The sequence below is a fragment of the Octopus bimaculoides genome, chromosome 2 (genome assembly GCF_001194135.2).
Source record: "Octopus bimaculoides isolate UCB-OBI-ISO-001 chromosome 2, ASM119413v2, whole genome shotgun sequence".
NCBI classification, from domain to species: Eukaryota; Metazoa; Mollusca; class Cephalopoda; order Octopoda; family Octopodidae; genus Octopus; species Octopus bimaculoides.
This window is the reverse complement of record NC_068982.1, coordinates 11,565,491-11,583,449: the sequence shown is the minus strand read 5'-3', so window position 1 is coordinate 11,583,449 and position 17,959 is coordinate 11,565,491. Positions and strand designations below refer to the sequence as shown.

The window sequence follows — 17,959 nt, the reverse complement described above, 5'->3', positions numbered from 1 at the left end:
TAATTATGTACTACTATTATTTTTTATAACCTATTTTCAAATTTCTATTTATTAATAAATAATTTTAAAAATTAATTTTTTTAAAGTGCAAAAAATATTTTGAGTTATTTTTAATTTTTAATAGAAGTAACAAGTAATAACAAATAGAGGTAATAACTTGTAATAAAAATTTTAGATTTAATAAAAGCTAATATTTTCTAAATCTAAATATTTTATTTCAAATTTTATCCTTAGCTGCAATATTTTCAGTAAAAATTTTCTTCTCTACTTTACCAGATGTAATAACTTGTCCTGAACTTTTCCAAATTTATAATCTTAAGAATATTTCTCTTGCTTGCATTTTTCCATGTAACAACCTAATTCATTCAGCCCAAGTTATATATACATATAAAAGAATTAAAATGAGGATTCCAATAGAATCAGGTTCTTGGTATGCACTGACCTTAGATATCATATTACACTCTCTCAAGAACAGACACATCTCTGCTGCATTCCTGGGATACTCTGTCAATCTGTAAAAATTATATTCTCATCTGATGATTACAGTCTTTTATAATGATGTAATGTTCTCATTCTTCATTAAAAGTTACATGGGAAACGGCTGTAATGAGCTGACACATCTATCATGTTTTTAGCAGCAGATGATCAATATAAGACTTAATTTATTAAACAAACTTCAATAAACTTCATGAAATAAGTGAAATGAAGCAGATTGGATGTTAAAATGGATTATACTTTTATTCCATAATCCTAGACAATTGTTTCTGACAAAAAGGACCAAGGTTTCAATAAAGAGAACATCACATACATTAAATTTGTACACTTCAGTAGGTGAGATTTAAAGGAAACACTTTATTAAAAAAGCATATTACTCTACTTCCAGTATTTGAGTACTATTTTCTCCACCTTGTTTCACATTTATGTGCTTACTCTGGTGTGCATATATATATAAATATATATATATATATATATAATTAATTTTAAAAATGAAGAAACACAAGAAAAAAAAAACAACAGGAGGAAGTGGTAAATGCAATATATATATATATATATATATATATATATATATATATGAATTTTCATTCCATTTTTTAAATTTACTATAAATCTTAATAATAATTAGGAAAAATTCATAATCATTAGATGCTCCTCAGATCATACAAGGAGCCAGTAAATTAAAAATGAAAAGAAAACATAGTTGTAGAAATTCCCATAGAGCAGTTTGGATGAAATGGCTTAGACCTGACTAATTTAATGTTTAGAAGACTAATATGGAGATTCAATAGCAAACAACCATCAATGAATAGACCAAGATAGTAAATACATCTAATTAAAGAGTTTTTTTTTTTTTGATTAATTTGGTAGAGTTGCCTACTCCCTTTAATGAACTGATTTCTTTTGTTAATAGAATATCGTCAGTTTAGATATGCTTGCATTCATTAATAGTTTATGTGCTTGCACCCGTTCACTAGCTTTTATTCGGAGTCAGAGTTCGTCATCTTCAATTCATTCTATATTACGACTCATAAATAAAATATTGCAACCACTAGAACCATTACTGGCTTTACAAATAAATAGTGAGGCATCACTTCCAGGATGGTAACTTGGGTATCAAGAAATTTATGGTGCTTGTGACAAAAAAAAAATCATATTTTTTGGATCCGCATGACTTTGTGATCTTTGGTACAAGTGCATAAAATGCCATAGATAAGTTGATCTTAAACCCTTAGCATTTAGATTATTCTATCAAATGCATATTTATTCACACTGTTTTGAATCAATCATATATTCTATTGTAGCTTCAATATTGCATTGATGTGATTTATTACTCTTTTATTTGTTTCAGTCTTTTGACTGCAGCCATGCTGGAGCACTGCCTTTAGCCAAAGAAATCGACCCCCAGGACTTATTCTTTGTAAGCCTAGTACTTATTCTATCGGTTACTTTTGCTGAACCACTAAGTTACAGGGACATAAACACACCAACATCAGTTGTCAAACGATGGTGGGGTGACTAACACAGATACACAATATATATATATATATATATATATATATATATATACAATGCGCTTCTTTCAGTTTCCATCTACCATATCCACTCACAAAGCTTTGGTCGGCCTGAGGCTATAGAAGAAGACACTTGCCCAAGGTTCCACACAGTGGGACTGAACCCAGAACCATGTAGTTGGGAAGCAAGCTTTTTATCACACAGCCACGCTTGTGCCTATGATTGTTTATTTTTAGAACGACATTGTAGGGTAGGTGTGAGAGGCCAGATCTGGTCAGTTTGAACATAAAATGTATAGAATATTTGGGCCGGATATGGCCAAATTAAATGCTAAAGGGATAAAATGTGACACATGTAGAATAATACCACAAGGCATTTTGTCCAATGCTCTGGCTCCTAAGAAATGGATATTCAAGACCTGATTCTGTTTAATTGTCAGTGTTGCTATTTGTTTGCTTGAAACAAGCAAAACAGATAACCCTGACTTGCTCAATATGGTTATCATGCAGTGAAACATTATTAAACTTTACCCAGTTAACCCAAATATTGGATAAACCATATGGAATCTGAATTAAGAAAGTGACTATCACTTCTAACATCCTCTTTGAGTGCTTGAGTACATTCTAAGTCTGCTAAATGCGTGCAGCACTACCACCAAAAGATAATAAATTTATCACGGATAAACTTGTTCAATAACATAATAAATAAGTAAGTCTGAGATAGCTTTGCACACCCTACAACTAGCTGTATTATGAGACATACTAGGCAAATGAGAAATATAAGGACTAAAGTTGAATGACATTCCATCAGTACACATCCTGTTTGTTATTCACTCTTACAACTAACATAAACACCCTTTCTTATTTAATATTCGGCACTCCCTAACTAACATCTTAATTTACCTACAATACAAATTTATTCACTTCCTCCTTTCTTTGTTATTTTCTTATGAAAACTTTCTCATTCACTTTCACATTTTCCCTCTAATAAACACATTTTTGCAATCAGAAATTATGTACAAATTCATCAATAACTTGTTAATTGGAAATTATTTTCTTCATATTAATTCTGTTCTTGCAGTATGGTACAAATCATGCTGCAATTTACTTTCAAATGCACACTCAGAAAGAAAGATTAAAATCAAACTGAAGCAAAACAAAGTTTGTATATTCATTCTTGAGTAATACTTAGAACAGTCGAGTGAGTTCATTTAATAAGACAGTGCACACTGTGACAGTAATCCCCAAATGTAACACAATACAGCTTGTGTTGCCATGCAATTTTCATTGATATTTTAATAATTAGCTATCTTTCAGTATTGTACTTCAGAATATGGCTTCAAAGGAAAGTAACAGTCCAAAGAAGAAGCATTTAAACCTATCTGTAAACAGAAACTGTAACTAATAATCCGGAGACAGAGCATTTGTAGCAAGAGTTTGTGAAGAGTGTAAATGCAATCAATTTCAAATGTATACAATGAAAAGGATGAACAGTAAATTCTAAATTATCCGTTGGTGCAAAGGGATGTTTGAGAGTTACAAACGATACTACTCTTGAGGAGGAAGTGCCAAAGTGTTTTATCCATCAATGATCCTGGAGATTATATAATGAAGATATCTGGATGAAGTTCTTATAGTCATGCAAAACATTCTTAAGGAAGACGCACAAAGAAATGAACTCTCAGTAATATCAGGAACTACAACCTCAAGTCTGCAACAGCTTCATGGAAAGCAGTCAAGAATATCACTTAAACCAATGCCTGGAAAAACTTTTGTATAAGAAGGAGGTACAATATGATTTAGGATTCCTGACAAGGGATTCTAATCATGTTTTAGAGGGTAGGTGAAACACATCATGGAAGACAATATCAAAAAAGAAGCTAGGAGATTGTGAAGATGACTCCGGATACCAAATGTTAAATGAAGAAATGGTAAATGAAATTCTCACTGATGACAGCAGTAATGGTAAGAATGAGAAAGATAAACCAATGCCCAAGAAATTAAAACTCTTTGTTGTATGGGAATCACTTGATAACTTCAAATTTTTCATTGACTTGAAAATAAGTGATATTCAGTAGTATTATCCATATCCTCAGATATTGATAATATAAGTCTTAACCCATTAAATAAGCCTTAACCCATTAGCATTTAAACCAGTCATATCCAGCCAAAATAGTTTACTTGCTTTATGTTCAAACCAGCCAGATGTGGCGTCTCACACCTAGCCTAGAATGTCATTTTGACAGTAAACGACCACTTCATTGAAATCTCAAGGTTACAAGATAATGCAGGATAAATTCTCAAAACAATATGAATAAATAAGCATTACATTTGACAGAGTAATCTAAACACTAAAGGGTTACAGGAACTCACTATTTGAAAGTAGCATTGGTAAGGTAAATACCTGAAATGCAGCTCATCTGTCTGTCACTTGGATTCATTGAAACACTGCTGCAGCTGCTAATTCAGCTTCTGGTATTGATGGCCCAGCTGCTATTGATTACATCACTCCTCAAGTATTAATTTTCAAGTGTGCTTATTGTTATGCTAAATAAATTTATGAAATATATATTTGTTTTTACATAAATGGTTATATGATGTTTGCAATATTTTTCTGTATTTTTGTTACTTTTTATCTTGTTCCATATCCTGTGTCTATATACCCAAAATCAGAGACAACATTAACATCTAGAATTAGTCAACTTGGACAATCAGCTAAAACGGATACTCTTTCCTACCTACACTATGTGGTTTATGAGGGTTCACTGTGTATGGATATTTAATAAGTGAACAATCTTTAGCCTTTGAAAACTTCTTTTATTTCTCAACTGAAAGACAGAATAAATGAGAGAGGATGTCAAGAGCTTCTCCTGGCAGAGAAGAGAGAAGGAAAGAAACAAAAACTTTCAGTAAGTGAGACAAGTACAGGTCAAGTTACAATACTTTGTGACTCTGTGAATGGAGTGACAGGTGGTTCTTTTGAACTAACTGTGGTTAATACAAACAAAATCCACAGCAGACTGGTGGATTAGCAGAGACTTTGAAGTTGCTGATATGAATCTACTATCATGAAAAACATTGTTTCTGACATAGGAACAAGGGCTGAAATTTTAGGAGAGATGTTATCACACTTCATACATTTAAATGTTACTTTATTTTATTGACCTCAGAATGTTTGTGAATAGTAAGAATAAGGTTGTTGAATGCTATTTATTGAAAAGCATAAATCTATTGTTAAAGGCTGAAAAACTGATTTCTACTTGCTGTGTGCACAAGAAGTATAGACACACAAATACACAAAATTCAAGTATTTTCTGTCATTAATAACCAAAAGTTTCCTTTTAATCTGATTTAGGGAGGGGTCTTAATTACATAACTCAAGTTTAACACATTTTGTGACACCTCAAATTTCATTCTTGTATTTTAGAGTAAAAAAAAATATGTTTTAATTATTTAACCCTTTTGATACCAATCCACCTGAAACTGCCTCTGGCTCTATAGTACAAATGTCTTGTTTTCAAAAGTTCTGAATTAAAATCTTCCACCAAACCTTAGTCACAATTTATGTTCCTAACACTAGCTTAATGATAACTAAGTATTTTTTACTAAATTCTTTGTTATATTTGAAATTTATTGATAGTAACTCAGAGCATCTCGACAGAAATATGGTCAAAAAAGGGTTAATAGAATGTATTATATACAGAAATATGGTAACAAAAGGGTTAAACCATCCTCATCATTTAACATCCACGTCCCAAGCTAGCATGGGTTTAAAATATTTGATATGACAATTTCTGTTTTTCTATACATGATCCCACCATTAACAAATTGATTAGTAATATTACTTTGGTCAGATAAAAGATATAATTTTTTTCTTTTCTAATAATATTTATGCTTGAAGTATTTTAATTTTTATGATTTATTGAACATCTGTTTCCTTTCAAAATGACTGGGGTGGGGTGGGGTTGATTCTGTTTATTTCAACATATTTATTACAATATTTAATCTTTTATGATAGCTTTGGTTATAAATAGGTTTGTAGTCAGCAAGAAACTTATCTTTCTTGCCATCACTCTCACTTCAGTAGTTTATATAGTATACACTTTTCTTGACTTTATACTCAATCCCATGTTTGGCTTCAAGCTGATTTTCTTTGTTACCAGCTTTCTTATACGGATAAATTTAGACATTATGTAGGTTATAAAACGTATACCCTCTGATTCACATCATCATTAGTGAGTAATAAACAGATAAATGTAGTTCAGATGAAATGAACTTTGAAAGTTTCTTTTATATAAATTTAGCTTTATTGCATTGTGTTTGGGGAGAGTCATTCTCTTTTAGTGCCTTATTAATCTAACACACTCACCGGTCTGATTTCCACTCATTTACTTATAGTAAAAAATAATAAAGAAGTAAATGAAGAAATCAGACCAGTGAGTGTGTTAAATTAATAAGGTACTATAAGAGAAAGACACTCCCCAGACACAATAAAATATGCTTCAACACACGAATTCACATAAAGAATCTTGTAAACCAAATACAAAAACAAAATAGATTTATTGTAGTGTATATAAAATCAGTTTAAGCATGGTAAATTAAATGAATTAGACAGACTAATTACTAAGCATCTATGTGGTTCATCAGTAACTCGCCTGAAACCACTTCTGGTTCTAAGACACAAATATCCTCTTTTAAAGTGATCCAAATCAAAATAGCTTAAATAAAAAAATTATTTTACTAAAATTTTGATTATTTAAAAATTCAATTGAAGCAAAGGTAGCACACTTCTTCAGAAGCATAGTAGCGAAAGGGTTTTAGTGGTTGTGTGGTAAGTAGTTTGCTTCCCAACCACATGATCCCAGGTTCAGTCCCACTACGTGGCACCTTGGGCAAGTGTCTTCTACTACAGCCTCGGGCTGACCAATACCTTTTGAGTGAATTTGGTATATGGAAACTGAAAGAAGCCCATCGTATATATATATATATATATATACATGTCTGTGTTTGCCCCCCCCACCACCACCACCACCACCAATATTGGTGTGTTTACATCTCCGCAACTTAGCAGCTTGACAAAAGAGAGAAATAGAATAAGTACTAGGCTTACAACAAATAAGTCCTGGAGTCGATTTTTTCAACTAAAGGTGGTGCTCCAGCATAGCCACAGTCAAATGACTGAAACAAATAAAAGAATTTTTTTTTTCTTCTTGAATTAGACTTGGTAGGCTGCAGTTCATTTCAGTATTGTGTTGAGTTAAGAATGAAATGGAAGTGCCTATTTATGCTCTAATTTAGAATATAAATTTTAATGTCCCTCATCAGAGAGAATTTATTTTCTCTATAAATTTTCATTAGTTGAGTTTTAATATTATGTAGATTAAATTCAGCAATAGGTAAATAACTTTGGCTTTCTGCACATATAGTCACCTCGAAGAATTATCATCATCTTTAGAGTGTTTCTTTCATCAAAACTTGTAGTCAAATTTTCTTTTAAAATAAAATCAAGCCCTTTTATAAACATACTTAACTTTGATAACAGGACCCTGTGTCTTCATAAGAGTTTTCAAAAGGTTCTTAAATGAACTCAAAATATGGTATTTATATGTTCATCATTTAAGAGTTTTATCTTTTGAAATGCTATGTTTCAATATACTCATTAAATCAAATTAAAAATTTAATAAAGCTAAATATCCTCGTTACTTTTTAGTTAAGGAAGTTATATCATCAACATGCATTATGCTCAACAGAAAGCATAATGCATATTAATGTCAGTTTTGTTTAAGTGTATTATATCATAATAGTGAAGGTTTAATTGCTTAGGAAAATTTTCATCATCTCCATTGATGATATGAGAATGAAAATTCAGATGGTTACATTTATCAATAATTTTCTTCAAATCACTATTGAGACTAATAAAAACATCACTATTATTGGTTGTATCAAAGTTAGAAACGGGAGTTATTTTGTGAATGAAAATCAATATTGTGAATAGCAGCAAGTGGAAGTGAAGCAACAATGATTGGCAGTACCAATTATTTTTGTAATGAGAGAAATTCTTCATATCTTTTGAAGAGAGTTTGTAACATTTGCTGGCATGTATCTGTTATTGCAAAGGCTACATTCTATTGATTCAGCATTATTATTCTATGCAGTGTTAAGATAGGACAGAAATTTATGCTCATTCATTTAGAGTAGATTGGGTTACTTACTGAGTGGTTTTCTGCAATATATCAAGTTTTGTTTCAGGGATTTCACTCCCAATTCATAGATTTATCAATAGATTTTGGGATCTAGATGTGTAGATATGCTTTTGTATATTATTCAGCAAATGCCATTCAATTTGAGTAGATGTATGGTAACTGAGACTTTAAGAATTGACATTGTGATTCTAGTACTTAGGAAGTGTTGGAATCACATTTTCTTTTAAGGAAAATTACTATGCCAAGAACTCCTTTAACCAGAACTGAAGCAGTTGTGGAAATACACTATATAGCTAGTAACAGTCAGTTATGCTTTCTTGATGAGGCAGCAGTCGTCTCTTTATTGTAGTAAAAATGCATTTTGAAATTAACAGGAAATTGAATAAATATTAAGTTTTATTTAGTTATAAGAATATAAAACAAAAACAATTTGATTATAAAGAAAATTGTTTTTGATGTTTTCCACAATAGACTGTTTGCGCACACATATTTTTGAATGGCAGTAAATTCTTTGCATATTGGGTTCTGAACGATTAGAAAAATATTATTTGCACACAGTAGTATCATTGCTGTAATCAACCATAACTGGCACTCCATTTGTTATGACGACAAGGGTTCCAGTTGATCCAATCAACAGAACAGCTTGCTTGTGAAATTAACATGCAAGTGTGGCTGAACACTCCACAGACATGTGTATCCTTTATGTAGTTATCAGGGAGATTCAGCCTGATACAGAATCAGACAAGGTTGGCCCCACTGAAATACAAGTGCTACTCATTTTTGCCAGGTGAGAGGACTGGAGCAACATGAAATCAAAAAGTTTTTTATCAAGTAGAATATCTGATAATACAGTTCTATATTCAAGAGATGAGGAATTATGTACATTATTTACATTTGACGGATATTTGTCCTCATCTTGTTTGTTGTTAATATAATGTTTCGGCTGAAATACCCTCCAGCCTTCATCAGGTGTCTTGGGGAAATCTCGAACCTGGGTTCTCATTCCTAAGGTATTTTTCGATATTATTATTATTATTATTATTATTATTATCATTATTATTATTCAGGTCACTGCCTGGAATCAAACTCAATAATAATAATAATAATAATAATAATAACATTGAAAAATACCTTAAGAATGAGAACCCAGGTTCAAAATTTCCCCAAGACACCTGATGAAGGTTGGAGGGTATATCAGCCGAAACGTGTTAACAACAAAGAAGATGAGGACAAATATCCATCAAATGTAAATAATGTAGAATATCTGAGTTATGGAATTTTAAAAAGATATTTACCAATACTAAAGTCTTACAACTTAACAATTCCAACCATAGTATTATAAATTACTTTGAGGAACGTTTGCCTTTTTTTCTTCATGATGCTGCTTGATAATAGCTTTATACAGAGTAACAGTTTTTTTTTCTGAAGAACAAAATCTAACAAAATCCTTTAGCTTTTGTGCTTGTTAACAAGGAAAGATAAATAGAAATATATTGTAATGGTAAATAACTAAAAAAAAATTAGATTAACAAAGGTTTTACAAAGATTGAAATTGTGAAGACTAATTTAACCAGACAAGTTATCTTTTCAGCAATTTTCCTAAGCAGCATTTATGAGATCACTTATCAGAACATTTATATTTCATTACTTACACAACCCAATATGCAAAGAATTTACTGCCATTCAAAAATATGTGTGCGCAAACAGTCTATTGTGGAAAACATCAAAGTTTGCTGACATTTGATAGCTGAATAAATACCAAACAAATATTCAGATTTTTTTTTTTAACAGAAAATACTTATATGATCATAGGACAAAATCCTAACTAGAATTTTGACTAATATTATATTTAAATCATAAAGCAACTGAGTTTCACCTATGAATAAAAACATGTCACCAAACTTAAAAAAAAAGAAAAAAGAAAAGAAGGAAGTGAATTACAGAACAATTCTCCATAACTTGTTCCAAGTTATCAAAAACTCTACACCAATAATAAAATACTTTATAAAATTTGTTTAGAATGTCCCATTTACATCAAAGCATGTTTTCAAACAAATACCATGTTTTGAATTCTTTGAATTTTATTTACAATGAATCTGATTTTTTTCTTCTTTTTATCAATAGCAAATTTTATAGGCTTCCAGTATTTCCAGTTTTTTCCTCCTCCTCTCATTCTTTTGCTCTCTCTCTTTCTCTCTCTCTAATATAGATTACCAATATTGCTCTGAATTCAATTAACAGATAAAAATATGTAATCTTATTTATCAAAACTGAAAAAGTAGGTTCAATCTTTTTATTAGAATTGAAACTGAATTCAGTCGCATTGTTGTGTTGTTGACTAGCCTCAGCCAGTTTCTGCCGTAGTAAATTTAAAACATGGAGGCATTCAACCAAACACTTAGAAGCTGTCCAAAAATTTGATACCCTTGAATTTGAGTTGCTATATTGTTAGATTCTACATTGTATTTAACTTAGACTGGTAATCAGAGGAGTAATCAGCTAACTAACCATTACCATCTTCATTTTACATCTTGATTATTTTTGACTGAATATGTCTTCCTAGGCAGTGTTTTATAGACAGAAGCCCTTCCTGTTCCAAACTGGCTTCTATGGTATGCAAGAACATGATATCTTTGTTCCAAAACCAGGATGTATACAGTAAAAGTTAAATAGTTACTTGAATAATATTTAATGTAATCAACTAGACAATATTAAATTGTCTAGTTGATTACATTAGCAATACTTTCCTTAGATAAATTTCGTATATTTGGTTTCTTTCAGTTATGCTTTAAGCACAGTAAACAAGTTAGCCAAATAACCTGTTATAAATGAATAAATAAATAAATAAATGAATGTGATGTGAGTGGTTGTTATTTAATCCCAGGTTAGTTCTGGTTAAGGAAACCTATGATCAAAAGCATTCCCCTTATGACTAACCTGCCATTTTTTTGTGTGTGTCTTTTTTGTTTTTAGATGATTGCATTGTCTGTGATCTTCCTTTCCCAACACAGCAGCCAAATTTCTCTCAAATCACACTCAACAATTTCTTAGATGTTGAACAATCCTACAGAGGGTCTCTTACTGTAAGTAATGATGTGGCTAACTGAAGAAGTTGGAAACCACAGTGGATGGTAAAAAAGAAAAAAAAGTGAAGGATGTAAGCAACCATGTTTTTATATTTTTAGAAATATAATCAATAGAAATAATGGTTTCAGATTTTTAACACAGTAATTTCGGGCAAGGGATTAAATCGATTATATCAACTGGTACTTATTGTATCAACCCCCAAAAAGGATGAAAGGCAAAGTCGACCATGGTGAAATTTGAATTCAGAATGTAAAAACGAATGAAATGCTGCAAAGCATTTTGTCCAACATGCTAACAATTCAGCCAGATTGCCACCATATAATCAATACAAATAATACAACCATAAAAGTAAAGACATTTTTATTGATGTTCATTTAATATCTCTTAAGCTCCAAAACAGTAATTATCATCATCAGCCCCATAGCTGTTGGGAGTGAACTCAAAGAACTCTACAGATAAAAGTTAGACCACACACTTTCAGATTTCCAGTCTTTTGAGAGTTGACAAAAATATTTGGTTGGTCCATCCTTAATATTATTTTACTATGTTTCCTCTCTTGCACCCGTTTTAGTTAGACCCTGTGGCCTTCACATGTACCCATACTCCATTGCTTCTGTCTTTTGTTAATAGACAAAAATTCATCAAATGCTTTAACCCTTTTGTTACCATATTTCTGTTGAGATGCTCTGTGTTTCTTTCAATTAATTTTAAATATAACAAAAAATTTAGTAAAATAACTTAGTTATCATTCAGCTAGTGTTAGGAACATAAATTATGACTAAGGTTTGGTGGAAGATTTTAATTCAGAACTTTTAAAAACAAGACACTTGTACTACAGAGCCAGAGGCAGTTTCAGCCAGGTTGGTATCAAAAGGGTTAATGGCTGTGTCTATTATTTTAAAAGACATTTCAGCAGCAAAAAGAAAGCAGACCGTAAAAGTGGCATTTCATTTCCACTTCCTGAATTCTTCCCTTTATTTTTTTTTTTTGAAGTGTAACAGCCTTCATTCCAAGTGTTACAGTGATATTCTTCGTGTATTTTATTGATAGAAGAGTTATTATTATTTGTCCAGCCCACTTCTAACATCAACTTTGTGGAGAATAGTTACTGTTCTGCTTTTGATGTTTTTGTTTTTGTTTTGTTTTTTCAAAGCAGTCAGTCACAAACATTAAGCTATGTTTTATTCCAACAGAAGATACATTAACCATCTACATTGACAAGACTATCAGATGTTGTTATACACCACTGGTCACAATGCACTTACAATCCTTTCTTGATTGCACACTTCTTTTTCATCATGGCCTAAATCGTTTAACAAAAATCATCTTCCCATTGTGTAGATGCCTACAGAGTAGCATCTCTTGGATACCACTTGGCAACTGCACAGATCCACCTTGCAACATGTCCAGCTCAGTGGAATTTGTGCTTTTGATATTCTGCAATCATATCATTCATTCCACTCCAGTCTCAAATTACCTCATTTGGGACATACTCTTAGAATGGATCTTTCCATGGCTCTTTGGTTCATAGTCAACTGATGTTGACTATGAACTTGCATATAAGACTATGAACTTGCATATAAGAGCTCCAGTAGGATGGTACCACTGAAGAGACTAGCATGTAGGGCCTTATCCAGTTTTGCACATGTTTTGTTATCAAGGCAAATGCCTCCCATCCTGTCCTTATTCTCTGCAAGATTTCAGCATCCCTGTCTCAGTACATATTGGTTGGGTGCCCCAGGTAGACATACTCCTTTACCATTGATTAAAACTGTTTTAATAGTATTTTAATATTTTTTTCATAAATGTTCTAAACATTCAAAACCTTTAACACTGATGTTGTATGTTCTCATCGTTGCTGAAGATCTAAGTAGTTAGTGTTGTCTTTCTTAGAAAAGTGTGATGACTAATATAGTGTTGGCAATTCTGCTGTGTGCCAGATCAAATTATCTTAAGATACCTGTAGTCTCATCATCCTCAGGCACCAATATCAACGATTTTGATAATTTCTAAGTAATTTCCGATTTTAACAGGATTTTGCCGTGTTACAAACATCCTTTTGTGTGACTAAGATTTTGTTTTTATTGATACAAGGAAAACAATTCAAAATTGCTGAGTTCATCATATTAGCCTGGAATGTACATAACTAAAGGCAGTATTTCGTCTAATACTCAGAAACTGTTTTTGTAAAATATTTCCCCATTTTTATCTTAAATGCTAGTAAATTGTCTTTAATAGTTAGTCCTTTCACTGCTTAACAAGCCATTTTGCATTTGTTTTCCATCAAACAGACATGTTTGCATTTGGCTTGATCTTCACACAGCTTTCTCAGCTTTCTTCTGCTGAACTCTGTATATTCCTTATTTCCTTTTTGGCACTATCTGTGTTGGCCTGTAATTTTTTCTCATTTTGCCTCACAAATGTAAAATCTATGCATCTACTCCAATTTTATTTTCTAGTTTGGTATCATCTGCAGAAGCACTTGGTAGCTATTTCTAATTCTTTTATATATTGAGAAAGAAAAAGCATTTTTATCAGCACCTTCAGTATTCAATATGATAAGCAGGACAAACATCCCTCACTTATGCTTTGAAAGTTACTGCAACCTAAAGTTTCTCAGATAAATTGAAACATGGTATGATTATCAATAATACCAAGATTTTCTACAAAACTAATAAATCAACTTTCAAAAGCTAATAGAAAAGCATGCATTAATGAATGATTTATTTTCATTAATTAATCTGTCAACTGGAAGTAATGATATATCATTTTCAAGTCTTGACATATTAGAACATAAAAGTAGTGAGATGGTTAATATTTAACTTAAATTATTACATGTTAGAGAAGGGAGTTCATGAAATAGCCCTTTGGTGTGGGAGATGAGGAATACAATGAATTGACAAGGTGTTGATTTTGGTGAAGGTGGCATGCAATTTCTAAGTTCAGATTAAACATTGTGTTTGCATTTTCTTAAGTATATTGTATCTGTGTTGCAGGGTTTTCTCAAGGTGTCCATTCATTGAACAAGGCGCATGGATCATTTCAGATGTTCAAGTTGTATGAGCATGAGACTTGTATCTAGAAGCTGGTGGTGTGTGTGTGAGATAATAACATTAGCACAAAAGTATGTTTTGCTTACAAGCAGACAGCATACACACTATTTATGAATGTAGAGAAGAGTATGTCAGAGATAATTAATTTCTGAGAAATAACTGGATTCCCAGAATGAGTTTGGACAACATTATATGAATGCACATGGAAAACATGTGAACACATGTAGGCAATGGAAATAGTCTGACAAACTTGGTTAGTCATCTAATTAACGAAAATGGAAATTTCTGTGAACAAATGTTCTTTTCTTTTTTTTTTAATATATTTCTTATTCATCAAAGAACTATAAATACTCAAGTATCAATGCAGAACATAAGTATTCAATAAACTCTGGAAAATAGGAACTGGAATGGAGTTAATTTTATGTCTGAACACTGGCTGTACAAAAGATATAAGTAAACTGAGGAGGATCCTGGATATCAAATGTATCAAAAGCTGGATGATAACTGGCAGCAGAAAGAAACATCAAGTAAAGGCCATCAACTTTTGCCATTATGATTGTTGCATCAGAAGTTCAATGCTGAAATAGGAGTTAAAGTGGTGGAATGGTTTCAATTTAAATTGCCTTAAGATTTGGTATTTCTAAGAACATGATCATAGGGTCTGTGCCTCAGGCAGGTCTGATGGAGCAATTTGCAATCCATTTGGGATATGGTTCCAAAGTGGAAATGCTGCAACACTGGAACCATGTGGGCTCCTCAAATTATTATTCATGTTCTGTTATTTGGGTTATGGAACTAAAACTGAAGTTGTTTCTGGTAAAAACTGATTGGCCAGAGTAAGAAGCCCAGGGTACTTTTACCTTTGTTATCAAACAAAAGTTTCTTTCTTCCTCTCTCTCTCTCTCTCTCTCTCTCTCTCTCTTTCTTTCTTTCTTTTTTTCTTCCCTATCTCAAGGTAAAAAGCAAAATGTATGAAGCATGTGTAAGAATTATAATGTATATGGCAATCAGACATGAGCAATTAATGTAAAAGATCTGCAAATGATTAGAAATAATGAACTGAATAGAATTCATTGAATGTCCAACATCAAATTAACTCAAAGGCCGAGCATAAATGAACTGAAATTGTCATTGAGTATCAAAGGGATTACTTTGTGTGAGCAATGCCCTGGTGGGTATGTGTGATGCAAATAAATTGTACATACAGGTGAAAAAGTGCTGCAAGTTAATGGATGCAGAGGAAGTGTTGAGGTCAACTTTGAGGAAGCTGGACTTCAGAGGCAAAGATAACATAGGACAAAGTAGAACGAAAATGAACAGTACAATAATATCAAAGGACGATGACATTAATACTGCATTTCTTGATACTGTTTTTACCTCTTCAAATCAAATAATGAATTAATCGGTTGCTAGGAAAAAAAAAAATAGGAAGAAATTTTCAGCAAAAATATTTGCCAATGAATAAAGATGTGTATATTAAACTATTAATTAATCAAAGTTAGCTTCAACATTATATTTCTAATATTTGTATATTTATAAGCTATATCAATTTTGTTTTTCCACAGACTGTAATATTTAGAGCTATGAAGTTATATTTGCGGCTTCATTATTATCATTTCCACAGTGGCCAAGCAGAAAATTACAAATTATAGGCAATTATAATAGGATGATTAAAAATATTTGAATTCAGATATAGAAGATAACTACAATTTATTTAGACATAAGTGCAGGTGTGGCTGTGTAGAAAGGTTTGCTTCCCAACCACATGGTTCTAGGTTCAGTCCTACTGTGTGACACTCTGGACAAGTGTTTTCTACTAAAGCCTTGAACCAACCAAAGCTTTGTGAGTGGATTTGGTGGATAGAAACTGAAAGAAGCTTATTGTATGTGTATGCGTGTGTGTGGTATGCATGTGTATGTGCGTGCATGTGTGTGTGGTGTGTATGTGTATGTACGTGCTTTTGTGTCTGTCTCCACCACCACTTGACAGCCAATGTTGATGTGCTTACGTCCATGTAACTTCACGGTTCAGCAAAAGAGACCAACAGAATAAGTACAAGGCTTAAAAAAAAAAATATTGAGGCCAATTCATTCAACTAAGAATTCTTCAAGGCAGTGCTCTAGCATGGCCACGGTCTAATGACTGAAGCAAGTAAAAGACTGAATAAAGAACTTTACCATTTTACTTTCATTAAAATTTCTTTAAAGTGAAAATAAAAAAGTGTTATGATACTTTTTACGCAACAGAAATTTTCAGAAAATGTAAACAGTTATGTTTCCTAGGACATTATGTCTTTGGAGTATTATTGGAGTTTTTCATCTTTAAGTGACAAGGACAAGTCTGATTAGTAAATTCTCAGTCTGTTGTGTGCCACTTTTTCAGAGATCATTTGTATGAATTTAGAAAAAGATGCACAGCTCTTCAAAGGAAAGTTGTATTTGAAAACAAATTGATACAAATAATTTTGAGGATCCAGGTCTTCTAAATATCGGGGTCTTCACCCACCCCATCTTTATCTCATGCACACACACACAGACACACAAACTCACCATGCCTTTGGAATAGCAACAACCACAAAAATAATTTTTTTTTTCCTTTTTCATGATTTTCTGTCATTTTATCTTATTCTACATTATGAAACATTTGTAACTCAGATTAAAAGAAAAAAATCTCACCCCACTCTTCCTTCCTTCATTGTACTTTTCACTATGAAGGAAAAGCGAAACACCACAAGTGGATGTGTGAAAAACGAAATATGAATTTTTTTTAAATGTATCTATAAAGCAACATTTTCAGTCACCCATTCAAACTTTCTCTGCTAACTCATCAAATTCAATTATTTGAAATGGATGGGTTTAAACTTGGTAATTTTCTAAGATTCTAATTCTTGTGTATAAGGAGCCCACTGAACTTGAAGTGCCCCAGGGCCTCCATGGTTTAAATCTAGTCCTGTATACATGCATTTTTTTTTCATTTAAGGAAACAATTACAGCGTGCCTTTTCATTTGCTGAGTCAACTTGATGTGTGATATTATCTATCTTCAAAGTAAGGTAAAATAGAATAAGTTAGAAGAAAGTTAGAGCTTTTGAAAAGGGTATCCTCAAAGATTCGATGCACCCTGTATACATACATAGGCGCAAGAATGGCTGTGTGGTAAGTAGCTTGCTTACCAACCACAGGGTTCTGGGTTCAGTCCCACTGCGTGGCACCTTGGGCAAGTGTCTTCTACTACAGCCTCAGGCCGACCAAAGCCTTGTTAGTGGATTTGGTAGACAGAAACTGAAAGAAGCCTGTCGTATATATGTATATGTATATATATATATATATATATATAATACAAAGAATATATATACATGTATACACACATATATGTACATACTTACATCTACATGTGTATATACATGCATATCAGGGTACAGGACGTTAGAACAATAAACTACAGACAACGGAACGAACATATAGGAAAACGGAAAGCCACTTGGAATATCCCTTCATCAGCTGTCTCTATTCTATCTAGACGTTTCGAAGATAAGACAGAACGTACTCTAGAATAGTCTCTTCCTGAGTAGTGGATATATATATATATATATATATATATATATATA

General features: G+C 32.1%; 2 long non-coding RNA genes across 4 annotated transcripts in view; one reads left to right on the top strand and one right to left on the bottom strand.

Annotated features, from left to right (window-relative positions):
• The window catches only part of LOC128250464 (uncharacterized), a 495,659-nt gene that overhangs the window by 367,493 nt on the left and 110,207 nt on the right, over positions 1–17,959 (bottom strand). Inside the window, exons 1-2 of one of the 2 annotated variants that reach the window (XR_008266481.1) lie at positions 4,414–4,481; positions 443–512 (exon numbers count right to left, since the gene is read on the bottom strand). This is a non-coding gene — a long non-coding RNA (uncharacterized LOC128250464). Of the gene's footprint in view, positions 1–442; positions 513–4,413; positions 4,482–17,959 lie in introns of those variants that run through there. The other variant, XR_008266480.1, reaches the window with a different exon arrangement.
• The window catches only part of LOC128250467 (uncharacterized), a 79,964-nt gene that overhangs the window by 6,110 nt on the left and 55,895 nt on the right, over positions 1–17,959 (top strand). The window lies entirely within an intron of this gene.